The sequence below is a fragment of the Nycticebus coucang genome, chromosome 10 (genome assembly GCF_027406575.1).
Source record: "Nycticebus coucang isolate mNycCou1 chromosome 10, mNycCou1.pri, whole genome shotgun sequence".
In the NCBI taxonomy this organism is placed as follows: Eukaryota; Metazoa; Chordata; class Mammalia; order Primates; family Lorisidae; genus Nycticebus; species Nycticebus coucang.
In genome coordinates, this window is record NC_069789.1 from 58,883,453 (window position 1) to 58,901,533 (window position 18,081).

General features: G+C 39.6%; 1 pseudogene; it reads left to right on the forward strand.

Annotated features, from left to right (window-relative positions):
• Positions 1–5,533: 5,533 nt before the first annotated feature.
• Positions 5,534–5,922, forward strand: LOC128597389 (prefoldin subunit 6-like; annotated as a pseudogene).
• The last annotated feature ends 12,159 nt before the right edge of the window (positions 5,923–18,081 follow it).

The following is an 18,081-nucleotide window of genomic DNA, read 5'->3' on the forward strand; positions in this document are numbered from 1 at the left end:
GGTTCACCGGTAACCCAGATAGCTGAGGTAAATAAAGTGTAATTCACAGGCCTTGACCTAATCCCCCAGATTCTTTGTTTTTAGCCTTAGCTGTGTTTATGGGACTAAGGAGTGGAGGCCTAGATTGGTCAGAGACCATATTGATTTCCACAACTAAGGGCACGCAGAAGAATAAGGGGAAATGTGGAGGAGGTCAGAGAGGTGAAAAGGTGTGCAGAGAGAGGTGGCATGGGCTGCTGGGCTGTCAGTTGGGTTTGTTTTGTTTTGCAAGACGGAGGAAGATTGGAGCAGCTATTGAGAGGAGGCAGAGGAAAGTGTAAAGTGGCTTGCAAAAAAGGGTTGCTGGGTGATATCTGCTGTGTGATCCATTGCACAAAGGCATGGGGTTTTATTAAAAACCCATATAGATGTTAAGTTTTCTGGAGCTGGGCTAATGTTCCTTAAACTGTGACCCTGTTGAAGTAGTCCTTAGAGCAGAGGAAGCAAAAGGCTCACTTTTATTCTGGTTACACCTTCCTGGGGGACAGTGTTTCTTATCCAATATGGAGTCTCTTCTTCCTTACTAATAAAACCACAGTTTGTTGGTCAGACAAAACATGGCATTTCCCTTGCTCTCTTGAAGCTAGGTATAGCCATGTGACACAGCCCTGACCAAACAGGCATCCACAGAGGCTGCCGGAGGGTTTAGGGCAAAGTCTGAATTTCCTGATGTAGGCCCACCCTGCTGTTTGTCATTTTCTTCCTTATTTGCCCTGCTTGGAACATGTGATCAGGAGGCTGAAAACCATGTAGGAAGATGATGGGCTGAAGGGGGCTGCCCTGGGCGGCCTGATTTCCTGCAACATGAAGTGAAAAGGAAGCCACGGTAACATGGATCCTGTCACCTGCCAGAGTGCAATCCTCCCTGAGCCGATGGCCCTCCCCCTGGTGGTGTCTACTTAGGAAATGAGGAATGACCCCCAAACCACAGCAGAGTGTTGGGCATTATCTTCAGCCCTGGCTTCTCTGGTGACTTATGCCTGAGAGGGGCAGGACCTCCATCCAACAGACACAGCCCTAGCAAGCTGTAAGTCAGGATGCTGGAGGCTCCACCACATGCTCTATGGCTGGACTGAGGCAGAGGAGGGAGAGCTGGACGCATGGTGCTGCTTGCCTACCCCCATCCCTGTGAGGACTCCTTTGCCCCTCGACTTACCACCTACTCTTGTTCTCATTTTCTGTGGGGTTGGAGGGAAGAAAAAAGAGTACGGAAATGACTGGATTTCCTGGTGGCTCCCAAACCAGTTACTGTGCACTGCTCAAATGCCAGCTCCCACCCCTTCCCCCACCCACATACACCTACATAACATATACACAGCTTGTCCATTGGTTCCCATTCACCTCTGATCATTTGCCTAATTGGTTTCTTTTTCTAGGAAGCCTCAGAGATGCATTGGATTGGTCAGGAGACTTGAGTTCTATGCCTATTCCATGGCACAGAACAGACCATGGCCTTAGATGGACAAGTCATGCCTACTCTAGACTTTGGTCCTTCCTCATCTGGAAAAGGAAAGGGTTGCTTTATCAGTGGTTCCCAAAAACCAATTTATAAAGACTTCACTGGTCTGTGGCAAAAGAATAATAATAGCATCGTTTACTGGGTGTTTCTTCTGTATTAAGTGATTTTCATGTATTAACAAATTTAATTCTCAGAACCACCGTTAAAAAGTATTATTATTATCACCTGCACTTGATACATGCTAAAATCAAGGCTCAGAGAGGTTAAGTAACTTGCTGGAGGAGCTTCAGGTCATAAGTGGTGGAGCCTGGATTTGAACTCGGGAATCCTGGCTGTAGTGTACTAACACCACACTATAGCTGCTGCCCATGTGTCAAGGAAAACTAAGAAGAATGATGATGAATGTGGGTACATTCACACAGACCTATTTTAATGTATTTGTGTTTTGTTAGCATAAGTCTAACACTGACTTTCTGGGGAAGGACAGGGATATAGATTCTTTATGTAAGAATGAGAGAATAAGTCTTTCATATTTTTATGTTAAAATGTACTTTTCCGAAATGATAATGACAGAAGATAAGTATTTCATTTGCTCGACTGGCAAAATAAAACTTATTAACAACCCATTATTTTTATATTATTTTTCTTCTAAATTGTAATAGGCTATGAAATTAAAAGTCTGAGAACCTCAAGTCTGTAGGATCTTTAAAGTCCTTTCTGGCTTAAATAGTCTGTGATCTTCAGCCACCAGGTGAGGAGACTTATATCATACATTCTTGGAGACAACTTCCCAGATATTGGGCCACAGGGCCCTGGAGCCCTAGTCAGCCTAGCAGAAGGAGAGCCATTACCCAGAAGTGCCCTGTTGGTAATGTACCTGTTTAGGAATGCAAATAATTTTGACCCATAAAGAAACTTTCCTTTTCTGTCCCATCCTGGCCTCAGCTTTAGCTACTACCTCTTCTGTATTTGTCTACCTCTTGGTAGAGAGATAGACAATAGAGAGTCTTAAAGTTATTCATAAGTTATTTGACAGCAGGTCCCAAACATAATGCCCTTCCGCCCAAGCCTAAATCTCAGGCACCAAAGAAGATCAAGCCGTAACCCAAGCAACATGAATAAGTAAGCAAAAGGCAAAATTATGGATTATCCTGAAGATAATCTGATCAAAGCAATAGTTCTATGGATTTTATTGAATCCTGGAGCAGATCAGAAATAGAACAAGTGGTATTTGGGGCCATCAAATGTTGCTTTCTTTAAAACCAAGCTGGCAAACTTTTGTTTTGAAACTAATATAGAACGAGCAATTTGAGAGAAAGAGAATTTATGCAGCCTTATCTTGTCTTTTTTTTTGTCACTAACAGTCTCGAAGTTACTTGTGAAGGAGGGGAACGTCCAAACAGTTAGCAGCCAGGGACATTCTTAGGAAACCACAGTGCTGCTTCTGCTGTGGGTCTACATACCTAACATGAGCAACTAATTATACTTGGTGGGCTGGACTCTGCCCCCAAAATAAACTAAAACAAAACACGTGAAGTTAGCATTTATGGAAAGGGGGAAAAAAAAATTTTTGTCTTTCTGTCACCCAAACACAGAAGCAAAAGACTGATGAAAGCTACCAATTTGGCAGAAATCTTAGGAATTAGAAGAAAAGGAACAAAAATAAACAGAAGGAAATAAGACTTTTAGTTTTTCAAACCAGATGTGACCCTGGAAACTGGATAATGAGGAAGACAAATAGCTGTTGAATGTGTCACTTGATGACTCCAATGATACAATTATTTCATCATCAAAAAAGGCTTTGATAACTTCACCATTAGCAATAAGAGTAAAAATAGAAAAGGAGGAAGGAGGACCTCGATTTCAGAACTAATCTGATTCGTTCACTTTAAAAGACTCAGGCTTGTGGCCTGAACTGGTAATGGAATCTAGTTATTAAAAATGGTTCTATCTGTTGATGGAATTTTAAGAAATGTTGAAGTTGGCAAAGTGGTTTGCTTTATTTAGCAAAATATTTTTAGCTATGGTGGTCCATTAGAACACCAAGAAACAGAACAAAAGAAAGAAAAATCTACTGGATAGAGCTCTCATTAAATTCACAATCCCACAGTTTCAAAGTAGCAGCAATTTACTTGCAAATTAAAATTGGAAGTTTGTATTTTCTGAGCTTTGTGTGGGATGGAGGGCTGGCGAGGGACTTTGTGCTTTTTATGGGGAGATCCAACAAGATGATTTCTGGTCCTGAGTAAAGGCTCACGGTTTAAACAATCCATTAGTCCCCCAATTATGTCTTTAGCCTCTCCCTGATTCCTTTTGGCCTGAAAGTGTTATCTGCTCTTTATGCTCAGACAGTCCCAGCCTAAATACAACTTCTCCTTGACCTGAGTCTTTTTCCAGCTCTGGCCTTAGTTCTCAGCTTTTCTTCCCAGCCAAGTAGTTTGAGAGAGAAGTCCACATTCCAACCTGTTAGGATTGCCACGTAAAACATAGGATGCACATTTAAACTTGAATTTCAGATAAATAACCAATTATTTTAGTACATGTATGTATTTGGGACATATTTATACTAAAAAATTGTTCATTAGTTATCTGGAAGTCAAATTTCCGATGAATTCACATTTACGTGAACACCCCATATTGTGATATGTATCCCTGTCCATTTGCTCAGAGCACTGAAACCTGGTTTCTGTTTCCTTTCCACTAATACCGCTCTCCCCAAGTTCCCCAGGGACCAACTTCTTCATCATCAAATCCAAAGGACATGTTTCCAGCTCTAACTGCAGGGACCTTCCTGGGGCATTCAGCAGTCACCATCAGTGTCCTGTTATGCCCCCCCTTATATGCTGGTGCTTTCCGGGGTGCCATCCTTTGGCCTTTGGCATTCTCACACAGAGCTGTGTTTGCTGCCATAATTCTCTCCCTGGTCAGCTCCACTGGCCTCAGCTGCCCCAAGCTGCTCTTGCCTCCTCATCCATCATTCTGGCTGCAGGGCACCAGAGTACATCTCACAGAGAAACCTCTCTGCCCTAGGCCTCCAAGGAGAAGGGCTCAGCTGTCAGAGAAGGGGTCAGAGCATCATGATTGATTGGTTACAAATTATGGACATTGCCTTCCAGTCAGTTCCGGTGCTCCAGAGCTGGAGAGGGTGTCCCTGCCTTCCTTCCCTGAGTCCGCCTCTTCCCTCCAGCACTCCTTTAGCATGTGCTCATTTCATATTAGGTGTGTCCCTCTTTTGCTTTTTTACCTTTGTTGTCTTTTAATAATCATTATTTCAAAACACACACACAGGTACACACACATCCTCCATGTGACTGAGAGCTTCCTGAGCCCTCTTCCACCACATCATGTCCTGCTAGGGGGCAGGAATGGCATTGCCTCGCAAGGAATGTTAGTATACTTAGGTGTGAGTGTGTGGCTCTAAGGACTGAGCTGGACATGCCCATTTCAATTGATGTGGAAAAAGAATTTGACAAAGTCTAACAACTTTTCTTTTTTTTTCTAACATCTTTTCTTAATAAAAACTCTCAACAATTTAGGGATAGAAGGAAAGTTCCAAAAAAAGAATGAAAATTCCTGAACATAATAAAAGCCACTTAATGAAAAACTCACAGCTAACATTATAATCAGTGGGGGAAACTGAAGGCTTTTCTACTAAGCTCTGCTACAAGACAAGGATATCCTCTCACACCACTTCTATTTAACATAGCACTGGAAGTAATACCAAGAGCAATCAGACAAGAAAAGAAAAGGGGGCCAGGCATGGTGGCTCATACCTATAATCTAGCACTCTGGGAGGCCACAGCAAGTGGATCACTTGAGCTCAGGAGTTTGAGGTTGCTGCGAGGTGTGACACCATGGCACTCTACCAAGGGTGACAAAGTGAAACTCTGTCAAAAAGAAAGGAAGCAAGGGAGGGAGGGAGAGAGGAAGGAAGGAAGGAAGAAAAGAAAGAAGGAAGAAAAAGAGAGAGAGAGAAAGAGAAAAGAAAAGGGATTGATACTGAAGGGAGAACGTGAGTAGGCTTTCATCCCCACCATGGCTGAGCTGATCCAGACGAGGCTGCAGGGAGAAGTGGAGAAATATCAACAGCTACAGAAGGACTTGAGTAAATCCATGTTAGGGAGGCAGAAGCTTGAGGCACAACTTATAGAAAATAATATCGTGAAGGAGGGACTGGCCTTGCTAGATGGGTCCAATGTGGTCTTTAAACTTCTGGGTCCTGTGCTGGTCAAACAGGAGCTGGGGGAGGCTCAGGCCACAGTGGGGAAGAGGCTGGACTATATCACAGCTGAAATTAAGCGATATGAATCCCAGCTCCAGGACTTGAACGGCAGTCAGAGCAACAGAGGGAAACCCTTACTCAGCTGCAGCAGGAGTTCCAGCAGGCCCAGGCAGCAAAGGCAGGGGCTCCTGGGAAGGCCTGACCCCATGGTTGGGGGGAGGGCAGAGAATGAAGCAGCTCTAGGATCTATACTGCAGCTAATAAAATGTAAAAATAATAATAATAATAATAATAAATTGGAAAAGGATAAGTAAAATTATCTTTATTTGCAGATGACATGATCCTGTATGTATAAAATCCCAAAGATTCCACAAAAAACTATTAGAATTAATAAATAAATTCAGAAGGTTGGAGGATACAAAATCAACATGCAAAACTCAGTAGCATTTTTATGCATGACACAGCTGAAGAAGAACTCAGGAACATGATCTCATTTGTGATTACATCAAAATGAAATAAAATACTTAGGAGTAAATTTAACCAAGGAGATGAAAGACCTGACAACCAAAAAACATTGAAGAAATAAATTGAAAATGACACAAATAAATGGAAAGATTTCCTGTGCTTATTGATCAGAAGAATTGATATTGTTAAAATATACATATCACCCAAGCAATATACAATTCTACATAATCCCTATCAAAATTTTAATGGCATTCCTCACAGAAATAGAAAAAAATTCTAAAATTCATACAGAACCACAAATGACCTTTAATAGCCAAAACAATGCTGAGAAAGAAAAAGTTAAAAGTCCTACAGTTCCTGATTTAAAAGTATATTACAAAGCTATAGTAATCAAAACAGTATGATACTGGCTCAAAAAGAGACCCACTAGAACAGAATACACTTAGAAATAAATTCAAATATAGGAAGTCAACTAATTTTTGACAAGGACACCAACACGATGCAATGGGAAAAGATAGTCTCCTTAATAAATGGTGCTGGAAAAACCATATTTCCACATATAAAGAATGAAATCAGACCTTTATTTCACACCATACACAAAAACGAATTCAAAATAGATAAAAGACCTACATACAAGACTTGAAACTATAAAATTCCTAGAAGAAAACATAGAGGGGAAAACTCTTGAACATTGGCCTTGCCATTGATATTTTTTGGATGTCACACCAAAAGCTCAGGCTACAAAAACATAAGTAAATAGATGGGTCCAAATAAATATCAAACTAAAATGCTCTGCACAGCAAAGAAAATAATCCACAAAATGAAATAGCAGCCAATATATTGAGAAAAAATATTTGCAAACTATGAAACTGTTAAGGGGTTAATATCCAAAATGTATTAAGTACTCATATAACTCAGCAATAGAAAAGCAAATAACCTTATTTAAAAATGGGCAAAGAACCTGAATAGACATTTCTCCAAAGAACATGTAAAAATGTCCAAGCCAGGCACAGTGGCTCACGCCTGGCTAGTACTCTGGAAGGCTAAGGCAGGTGGGTCGTCTGAGCTCAGGAGTTTGAGACCAACCTGAGCAAGAACAAGACCCCATCTGTAAAAAAAAAACAAGCTGGATGTCCTAAGGGGCACCTGTAGTCCCAGCAACTTGAGAGGCTGAGGTAAGAGAATCGCTTGACCCCCAAGAGTTTGAGGTTGCTGAGAGCTATGATGCCACAGCACTCTACCAGGGATGACAAAGTGAGACTCTGTCTGAAAAAAAAAAAAAAAAAGATATAAAAATGTCCTACAAGTATATAAAAAAGTGTCCAATATCATTAACCAGGGAATATAGGACGGCGCCTGTGGCTCAGTGAGTAGGGCGCCGGCCCCATATACCAAGGGTGGTGGGTTCCAACCTGGCCCTGGCCAAACTGCAACAAAAAAATAGCCAGGCATTGTGGCAGGTGCTTGTAGTCCCAGTTACTCGGGAGGCTGAGGCAAGAGAATCGCCTAAGCCCAAGAGCTGGAGGTTGCTGTGAGCTATGACACCATGGCACTCTACCGAGGGTGACAAAATGAGACTCTATCTAAAAAAAAAAAAAAAACAGGGAAATACAAATTAGAACTCCTATGAGATACAACCTTATATCCACAAAGATAACCATTTTAAAAAGTCAAAAGATAACAAATGTTGGGAAGAGGGTAAAGAAAAGGGAACCCTTACACACTGTTGGTGGAAATGTAGATTGGTATAGCCATTATGGAAAACAGCATGGAAATTTCTAAAGAAATTAAAAACAGAACTACCATATGACCCAGCAATCCCTCTTCTGTGCATATACCCAAAGGAAATGAAGCCTCCACCTCATAAAAACGTCTGCATTCCCACATTCATTATAGGATTATTCATAATAGCCAAGATAATGGAAACAAGCTAAATGTCCATCAACAGAGGAATGGATAAAGAAAATGTGGTACACACATACACACACACACACACAAACAATACAACATTATTCTGCCTCTAAAAAGGAGATCTTGCCATTTGCTACAATATGCATGAAACCGGCAGACATTACGCTAAGGGAAATGAGCCAGACACAAAAAGAAAAGTACTGCATAATATCACTTATATGTGGAATCTGAAAGAAACAAAAAGTCAAATGCACAGAGGTAGAAAATAAAAAAGAAGTTACTAGGGGTTGGGGTTGGGGGTGGGGAATGGGGAGATGTAGGCCAGAGGGTGCAAAGTAGCAGATATGTAGGTGAACAGGTCTGCAGATCAAATGTACAACATGACGACTATAGGCATAAAATTGTACTGTATTTGGGATTCCTGCTAAATGAGTAGATTTTAGCTGCTCTTGACACACGCACACAAATCTGTAACTATGTGAGATAACAGATATGTTAGTTTGCTCCATGATAGTAACGATTTTACATCTACATGTATCCTGTGGCATTATGTTATATACCTTAAATACACACAATAAATTTTATTTTAAAATAAATAAGTAAATAGTATTGAACTGGGAAGAATGAAGATTTTTTTGAGGAAAGAGCCAGGAGGTTGTGAGGGAGAAGACGTCCTCAACCTATGGCAATCTGGCTTCTCCAATCAACAACCTGCAGACACTGCTCTCAAGGGTGTTAGTTCTCCTAATCGTCCAATGCAATAGGTATTTCTCAGTACTTACCCAATTTGGACAGCTTTGATGCACTGGATTCTGTTGATCACTCTTATCTGATGCTATCTTTCAAATTTTATTTTATTTTATTTTATTTATGAGACAGAGTTTTCATCTGATGCCCTCGGTAGAGTGCTTTGGCATCATAGCTCACAGCAACTTCAAACTCCTTGGATCAAGGGATCTTCTTGCCTCACCCTCCTGAGTAGCTGGGGCTCACTACAATGCCTGGCTAGTTTTTCTATTTTCAGGAGAGACAGGGTCTCACTCTTACTCAGGGTCTCCAACTCTGAGTTCAGGTGATCCACCCACCTTGGATTCCCAGAGTGCTAAGATTACTGGCGACTTGGCCTTGCTATTTTTTTTTTCTTAATAATTTTATCATCTAGCTGATGACAGTTTCAGTCTTGCTGTCATAGTACAGTCTGGCAGGAGTAGGAGATAGGGATAAAATAGATCAATAACATGGTTGATAAGTGGTTATAAATGTTCACAGAAGAATAAAGCAAGGAAAAATGATAGAATCACTTTGATAAGGTAACATTTGAGATCCAGTGAAGTAACATCTGAAGAACCCATGCAGATACCTAGGGAAAGAATGCTCCAGAAAGAGGAAACAGCAAGTGCAATGAACAAGATGGAAATGTGCAAGGGGTTGGGGTAAAAAATACCCTTTATAATATATCAGAAATGGGAAATAGATAGGGATAAGTTTGACAAAAGATGTTCAAGATCTTTACACCAAAAACTATAAAACATTGTTGAGAGAACTCAAAGAGGACCTAAAAAAATGGACAGATATTCCATGTTCATACATCAGAGGTCAATATTATTAAAATATCAGTTCTTCCCATATTGATCTACAGAGCCATGGGATCCCAATCAAAATCCCATAGTCTTTTTGTAGAAATTTATATGGAAATAGAAATCTTAGAATGGTGAAAATAATTGGGAAGAAAAAGAATACAACTGGAGTACTTACACTACCTAATTTTAAGATTTATTATAAAGCTACATCAAGCAATATAGTGTGATAATGGCATAAAGATAGGCATATAAATCAATAGAACAAAATATAGCCCATAAATAGGCCCAAGGCCAATTGACTTCAAAAAAGGTGCCTCAGTAATTGAATGGGAAAAAAATAATCTTTTCAACAAATGGTGCTGGAACAATGAATAATCATATGCCTCCCAAAAATGACCTCACTGTTCCTGGCCAAGGTAAGATTTTTTTAAGTAAAACAAAAACAGCACAAACTATTAACATTTTTAAAAATCAATATATTGGACTTCATTGGAATGTTATTGGTTACCTATTAATGTTATAACAAATTACTATAAACTTAGTGGTTTTTAAAAACCACAAACTTATTATCTTACAGTTCTATAGGTCAGAAGTCTGACATGGGTCTTCCTGGACTAAAAATCAAAGTGCCAGCAGGCACAAGTTTCTTTCTGGAAGCTTCATGGGAGAATCCATTTCCTTGCTTTTTCCAGTTTCTATAGCCTTCCTGCATTCCTTGGCTGTGGCTCTTTTGCTTCATCTTCAAAGCTAACAGCTGCGAGTTGAGCCCATCTCACATTGCAATGCCCTGACCTCCTTTTTGCCTTCCTTTTCTGCTTTTTAGGACTCATGTGAGTACTTTCATCCCACCCATATAACCCAGAATAATCACCCTAATTTAAAGTCAGCAAATTAGCCATCTTAATTCCATTTATAACCTTAATTCCTCTTTACCATTTAAGGTAATATATTCACAGGTCCCAGAGATTAGGTTGTAGGAATCTTTGAGTGGGGGGGGACATTATTCCAATGACACAATTTAAAAATTTTTGCTCTTTATATAATGCTGTCACAAAGATAAAAAGGCGAGCCACAGGCTGGGAGGAAATAGTAACCTCTAGAAGCTGGAAAGGGCAAGCAACAGATTCTCCCTTGGAGCCTTCAGAAGAAACTGGCCCTGCCGACACTTTAATTTTAGTGTCAGATTATAAGATTCATTTGATACTTCCAATTTCTAGTAAAAGAATAAATTTGGGTTGTTCTAGACCACTAAGTTTATGGTTATTTTTTAAAGCAGCAATAAGAAAACAAATACAAAGCCCAAACTGGAAACAACACAAATATCCATTAAGAAGTGAATGGCTAAATAAGTTATACTATATCTAAATAATGGAATACTACTCAGTGATGAAAAGAAACAAAATATTGATACAGGCATGATATCCCAAAATTATTATCTTGAGTGAAACCAAATTAAAAAATAAATAAACAATTTATATGAAATCCTAGAAGATGAAATTTAAATTGAAATGACAGAAAACAGATGAATGGTTACCTGGAGATGGAATCAGGGAAGAAAGGGAAAGGTACAAGAAAGCTTTGGGGAATGACGGATATTGAATTAGTTTGCTTTTACTGCAGAACAGTTTACTTCACATTGAGCAGCTTAAAATGGCACACATTTATCATCTCACAGTTTCTACAGGTCAGTAATCCAGAAATGGCCTAGGTTGGTCCTCACAGGGGTGCAATCAAGGTATTAGCATAGACTACTGATTCATCTCAGTGCTTGACTGTGGACAGCTCTGCTTCCAAGGTCACACGGTTGTTGGCAGGGTGCAGTTCCTTCTGAGTTATTGGCCTGAGAGCTTCAGATTCTCACTGGCTGTTGGCTGGAGGCTATCCTCAGATCCTGGCCTTGTGGGCATCTGCCCAGGGCGGCTCACAACATGGCAGCTTATTTTATGAAAGCCAGCAAGGGAGTCTACTGGTAAGATGTGGAAATCACAATCTTATATAACAATCTCAGAAGGATATCCCATCATCTTTGCTTTATTCTGTGGATTAGAAACAAGTCAGGGGTCCTCCCACACAAAGGCATGCACAAGGGAATAGTCTCAAGGGGCACATCTCAGAGTCTGTCTGCCATAGTACGATCATGTGACTGTGAGGATGATTTTATAGGTATACACATACATAAAAACTTATCAAATTGTACATGTTAAAAGCATGCAGTTTAGGTACATCAATTATACCTCAAAAAATTGTAAAAAGCTAAAAAAAACCCCCAAAACTTGACAAGCTGATTATAAAATTATATGGATAAGCAAAGGACTAAATCCATCCAAGACACAGAAAGGGAGTTTTGCCTTAAAAGATATGTAAGACTTGTTATGAAACTACCCTAATTAAGAGTGTGATATTCATACAGGGATAGACAAACAGTCCAGTGAAACAGATTAAAGAACCCAGAAACAGACCCACACATATGTGTAAACTTGATATAAGCCACAGAGATGGCATTCTAAATCAACAGGGAAAGGATGGTCTTCTAAATAAATGATGTAGTGGCAATTGGGTATCCATATGGAAAAAATAAAATTAGATATTTACCTCAAACATCCACAAAAATAGGTTTCAGGTGGAGTGACACCTAAATGTTTCTCACTGGCTGAGAAAACATTTAGGTGTCAAAACTTGGGAACTTTTAGAAGAAAGTATAGGCAAAACTTTGGAACTTTTAGAAGAAAATATAGGTATTATCTTTATGCCTTTCATGTAGGGAGGAAATTTTTAAATCACATGTAGAAAATATAAGATATAAAAGAAAAGAACAATAAATTTGATTGCCTTAAACTGTAACCTTGTATACAACAAAACTCAATCTATTAAATGAAAAGCCAGGCCACATAAGAAGACAAAATATTTACAACTGAACAAAGGATTTGTATAAAAAAACTCCTCGGACTCAGTAAGGAAATTATAAGCTAAATAGACAAATGATAAAATCAGCAAGGAAATTATAAGCTAAACAGACAAATGCTATAAACAGGTATTTCACATTCTGCATATTTGGGGAAAGATTCTCAACTTTGTAAGTACTCAAGGACATGTAAATTAGAAAATTAATGAGCATTTGTAGCCATAATACTTAAAAAAAATTAGAGAATCTGAAAATACTAGACATTGGCAAGGAAGTGAAAAAATGTGAACTCATTTACCCCTACGTGGAATGTAAACTGGTAAAACCATTTGGAAAAAGAATTTGGCAGTATCTAGTGAAGTTGAAGATGCACATAGCTTATTCTTCTACTGGACACATACTCCAAAGAAACTCACACAATTGCATATGGCGGCAAAAAATGTTTATTTGAGCAATGTTTTTAATAATGAGATGTTGTAAACAATTAAATATTCATCCTCAAGAAGGTGGATAAAGAATGTGGTATATTCACACATCGTATACTATACAGCAATTTAAAGGAATAAGCTAAAGCTATTCTTGGCAATATGAATACATTTCCAAACATGATATGGAAAGAAAAAAGAGAAATTTGCAAGTAATGCATATTGCGATATTTGCAAGTCCAGTGAAACAGATTAAAGAACCCAGAAATAGACCCACAAATATGTGGAAACTTTATGTAAACAACAGAGATGGCATTCTAAATCAACAGAGAAAGGATGGTCTTCTAAATAAATGATGTAGTGGCATATTAAGTATAATATGCAACGTAATTTTGAAAGCATGCAAAGTAATACTGAATGTGTGAGAAAAACATAAACATATACATAGGAATAATGTGTGGCACATGACGGTAATATTTTCTTTGGGAAACACTGGAAAGGGAATCAAATCAGGGAACAGTTCAATGTGAGGCTTGGCTATACCTGATACGTTTTGTTTGCAGTATAGCATCATGATCAAAGTTGGACTCTAGAACTCATCTGCCTGAGCCTAAGTTCTGATTCCATCATTTACAAGCTGTTTGACCTTGGACAAGTTACTAAATCTCTCTGTGCCTCAATTTCTTAAGTTACGAACTAGGAATTATAATTATATAACTTACTACTGAGGTTCTGAAGACACACAAGTTTAGTATAAAGTGTCTACAACCATGCCTAGAACCTAGTAAGCACCACAAGCATCAGCAATTATTATTTCTCATAAAAATCTGAATAATTGCCAAAATGTAAAGATATAAATATTTTTTGAGACAGAGTCTCAAACTGTCACCCTGGGTAGCATGTTGTGGTGTTACAGCTCACAGCAACCTCAAACTCTTGGGCTTAAGTGATTCTCTTGCCTCAACTTCCCAAGTAACTGGGACTACAGGTGCCCACCACAACTCTTGGCTATTTTTTTGTTGCAGTTGTCGTTGTTTTAGCTGGCCTGGGCCAGGTTGGAACCCCCCCAACCTCGGTTCGTGGCTGGCGCCCTACTCACTGAGCTATGGGCGCTGCCCCCAAATTTAAAGATTTTTAATAGCCTTACCCCTTTCCCTTCCTGAAGCCATTAGGTAAGGAAGAGCAAAGCAGGCATCTGTGGAGAGGAGTGGGTTCCTATGGGGAGTTGGAGCCTGAGCCGTGTGAAGGGACCATCCACATGGGGGCAGGAGTCTGTCGTGGAGGTGAGACACTAAGGCATCCACCTGGTTGTAAACAGGCAGATTGTCGTGGGGAGTCAGAGTCTGAAGGTGCTGGCAGGACATTCACACACCAGGGTGGCCCAGTGGAGGCTGTCAGAGCCTGAGCAGGATGAGGAAAGCAGCCACAAGGAGAAAGGCTAGCAAGAGGGATGGGAAATTGATTATTTACAGGGGGAATGGATTAAGGAAGAAAGTATTTTAATTATAATGGGACCAGATTTCTCTCTGTTGGATAGAGGAGTTACAAGTAGGGAAAGACATGTAAGTAGAAACTCTGTGGTGTTGGATTAGAATGGAAAATACTGGTAAGCACACGTGCATGTCTTAGCTCCGTCCACTAAGAAGGCCTGGAAGCAGCAACACCCACCTAGCGATGAGTACCCTTAGCAACCAGATCTAAGCTTCTAAATGTCATTCTCCACTAAAAGAGCCAGGGCTCCTTGAAGAAGGGCTGCTTTCAGGAGTGGGCCAGGGGAAGCACACAATAAGCCTGAATCAGTGCTGGAGTAATGATGTGAACATGTCAAAAGGACACAGAAACCAGGTTGACGGGCTCTATTCACTCAAATCAAAAGACATAATGTTAGTAACAGATTATAACTCATTGAGTAAAAGGTGAATCCGTGAGTCTAAACCAGAGCTCAGAAAAGTAAGGGTGGTGGACAAAATCTAGCCTTCTGCCTAATTTTTGTATGGCCATGAGCTAAGAATGATTTTTATAGGAAAACATTTACAGTCAATTTGATAACAGGGAACAATAACTTTTAACATGATTAAGTTAAATCTTTCCTCCCCAAATGAATTTCAGTCTCATTAGTAGATCTGCATTACAAAAACAAATTGCACTTGGTATTTGTAGGGTATTCCTAGGCTAGGCATGGTAGCTCACACCTATAAACCTAACACTCTGGGAGGCCAGGGTGGGTGGACTGCCTGAGCTCAGGAGTTTGAGACTAATCTGAGCAAGAGTGAGACCCTGTCTCTACTAAAAATTAAAAAATAGAAAAACTAGCCAGGCATTGTGGCAGGTGCCTGTAGTCCCAGCTTCTGGGGAGGCTGAGGCAGGAGGATCTTGAGCCCAAGAGTTTCAGGTTGCTGTGAGCTATGATGATGTCATGGCACTCTACCCAGAGTAATAGAGTGAGACTCTGCCTCAAAAAATAATTATTATTGGCTCAGTACCCATAGGACAATGGTTATGGTGCCAGCCACGTACACTGAGGCTGGCGGGTTCAAGACCGGCCTGGACCTGCCAAACAACAATGACAACTATAATGAAAAAATAGCTGGGTGTTGTGGTGGGCACATGTAGTCCCAGCTACACGGGAGGCTGAGGCAAGAAATCGATTAAGCCCAAGAGTTTGAGGTTGCTGTGAGCTATGACACCACAGCACTCTACCAAGGGAGCTATAGTGAGACTCTGTCTCAAAAAATGATAATAATAATATTATTCAATTATTAAAATAATTATTATCATTATTATTATTACAGGGTATTCCAAAATTCTCTGTACTTAGGAAAACTTGACACATTGGTATCAAATATCTTGGAATGTGTTTGCTGTGAGTGGGAAAGAAGACTTCATGTGCTTGAAGAAAGAGGCAGCCAACATGGAGAGAATATTTTGTAATGAATATTTTGCAAATAAAGGTACATTTATACACAATTTCCATGCATATGGCAACTTTGGGGATGCCCTGTATTGTATTTTTAATTTTACCAATGAAAATTTTCTAAAAAAATTTTCCCTCTTATCCTTCATTTTGCCTCTTGGACCAAAATCCAAGAGGAGTATTTAAATAGTTTCAAAGGACTATCCTGCAAAAATACTTTCCAGTTACAAAGGGAAAAAGAAAAATGTCATAATAGAGAAGCCTCACAGATACTGATTGAAGCAAATATCTCCAGGAATGGGACAAATTGGAGCCGAGCACCACCTGATAGGATGCAATGAGAGGAACAAAGATCACTCCTGTGATGTGCCTTCCAGAGAGGCAGAACCTAAATCTAATCAGGAGGAAACAAACCACCCCACGTTGAGGGGCATGTATAAAATAGCTGGCCGCTAATCTTTGTGTCAAGATCATGTTAAGGAGAGACTGAGGAACTATTCCAGACAAGATACTAAAGAGACATGGAAACTAAATGCAACACATGATTTCAAACTGGAGAGTTTTACTATGAAGGAAATTATGGGACAGATGGCAAAAACTTTAACAAGATCTGGGAATTAAAAGGTGGTACTGTACAAGTGTTAATGTCCTGATTTTCATGGTTGTATTGTACTCATGCATTATGCAGCAGAATATTCTTGTCTGTAGAAAATACACATTAAATTTTTCAGAGATACTGGGGCATTAGTTTGGCAACTTACTCTCAGCAGCTTAGGGCAGGGGAGAAAGTTTTAATAGTATACTTGCAACTTCTCTGTAAACTTGAGATGATCTGAAAACACAAAATTTAAGACTTTGACAAAGTTAGAGAGTTTTATATTATTCTTGTTTTCCCAGACACCCTTAGAGCTAGGATGCACCATTCTGGCCAGTGAAATATAAGCAGCAGGACGCTGGGAATTATGGGTAAGCTTGTGCTTTCCTGACACAGACTCCACCCCTTCTTTCTTCCTTCTTTCTCCCCAGAGCACAGACATGATATCCAAATGAAGACCATCCTGAATTTTATAACATTGAGGTGACAAGTATGAAGAGAAAGCCTTTACATTAAAGATGGTAGAGAGGTTACTCAAATGATGCTGGCTGCCCTCAAGCAGCACCAGTGTCTGCCGCAGAAGGGATGGGGGGATCCTTTCAGAAGTGTTGAAGGTGACCACAAAGAAGCTCCACAGGACAGCAGGAAGGTGTCCATCATTCCCCTGGCTGTCATTCCTTACCCAGGCTAGGTAATACATAAATAATTCATAAAATGAAATGTCAATTGACAAAAAAAAAAAAAAAACAGGAAGAGAAGAAAAAATTAAAATAAAAATTTTAAAGCTAAGGATGGGAACTTGAAAAAGATTAAAAACAAAACAAAACCATAAGGACAATTTTTTTTTTTTTTTTTTTTGCCGGGGCTGTGTTTGAACCCACCACCTCTGGTAGATGGGGCCGTCGCCCTACTCCTTTGAGCCACAGGCGCCACCCAGGACAATTATTTTTAAAATTAAGACATTGAGAATCTTTTTTTCCTAGTAGAAGTAATGAAATATTTTACAAGGAAACAAAGTAAAATCAGAAATTATGATTAAATGAGATAAGGTGGGTTATAAAAAGGCAAATAAAAGTTGAGACCTTCGAAAGAACAAAAACACAATAAGAGAAAGAAAATAAAAGGATAAATGTCCTCAGTAAACAATAACAACAAATACTTTCTCATCAGGAAGAAAAAAAGACAAAAATTGCTAAAGAACATGGAATAGAGTCAGGGGAAATGCCACCAGAAAGAAGAAGAAAAAAAAAAAAGAAAATATAAAAAGTAGAAAAGGGTCTGAAGAACGAGAGTATCTTTTTGGCTTTGAAGGAGAAACTAAAGTCCATGGCAAGCTAAGACTTCGTATCTCCTTTAACTCAGGAAGTAAAAGAGCATCTGAGGAATGCCTCCAGGGGAGAGCCTGGGAGAGACTAGGTCTCTCTCCTCTGGCTTCACCATCCCCCAAAAGAATCCCTGTCACTTAAAATTTCCTATCAATTAATTGGAAAATATTAGAAAAAGAGCTTTCACCTTCCTTGCTTGGGCCCTGAAAGCTGCTGTGTTGTTGCTGGCTTCAGGTTCTACAGA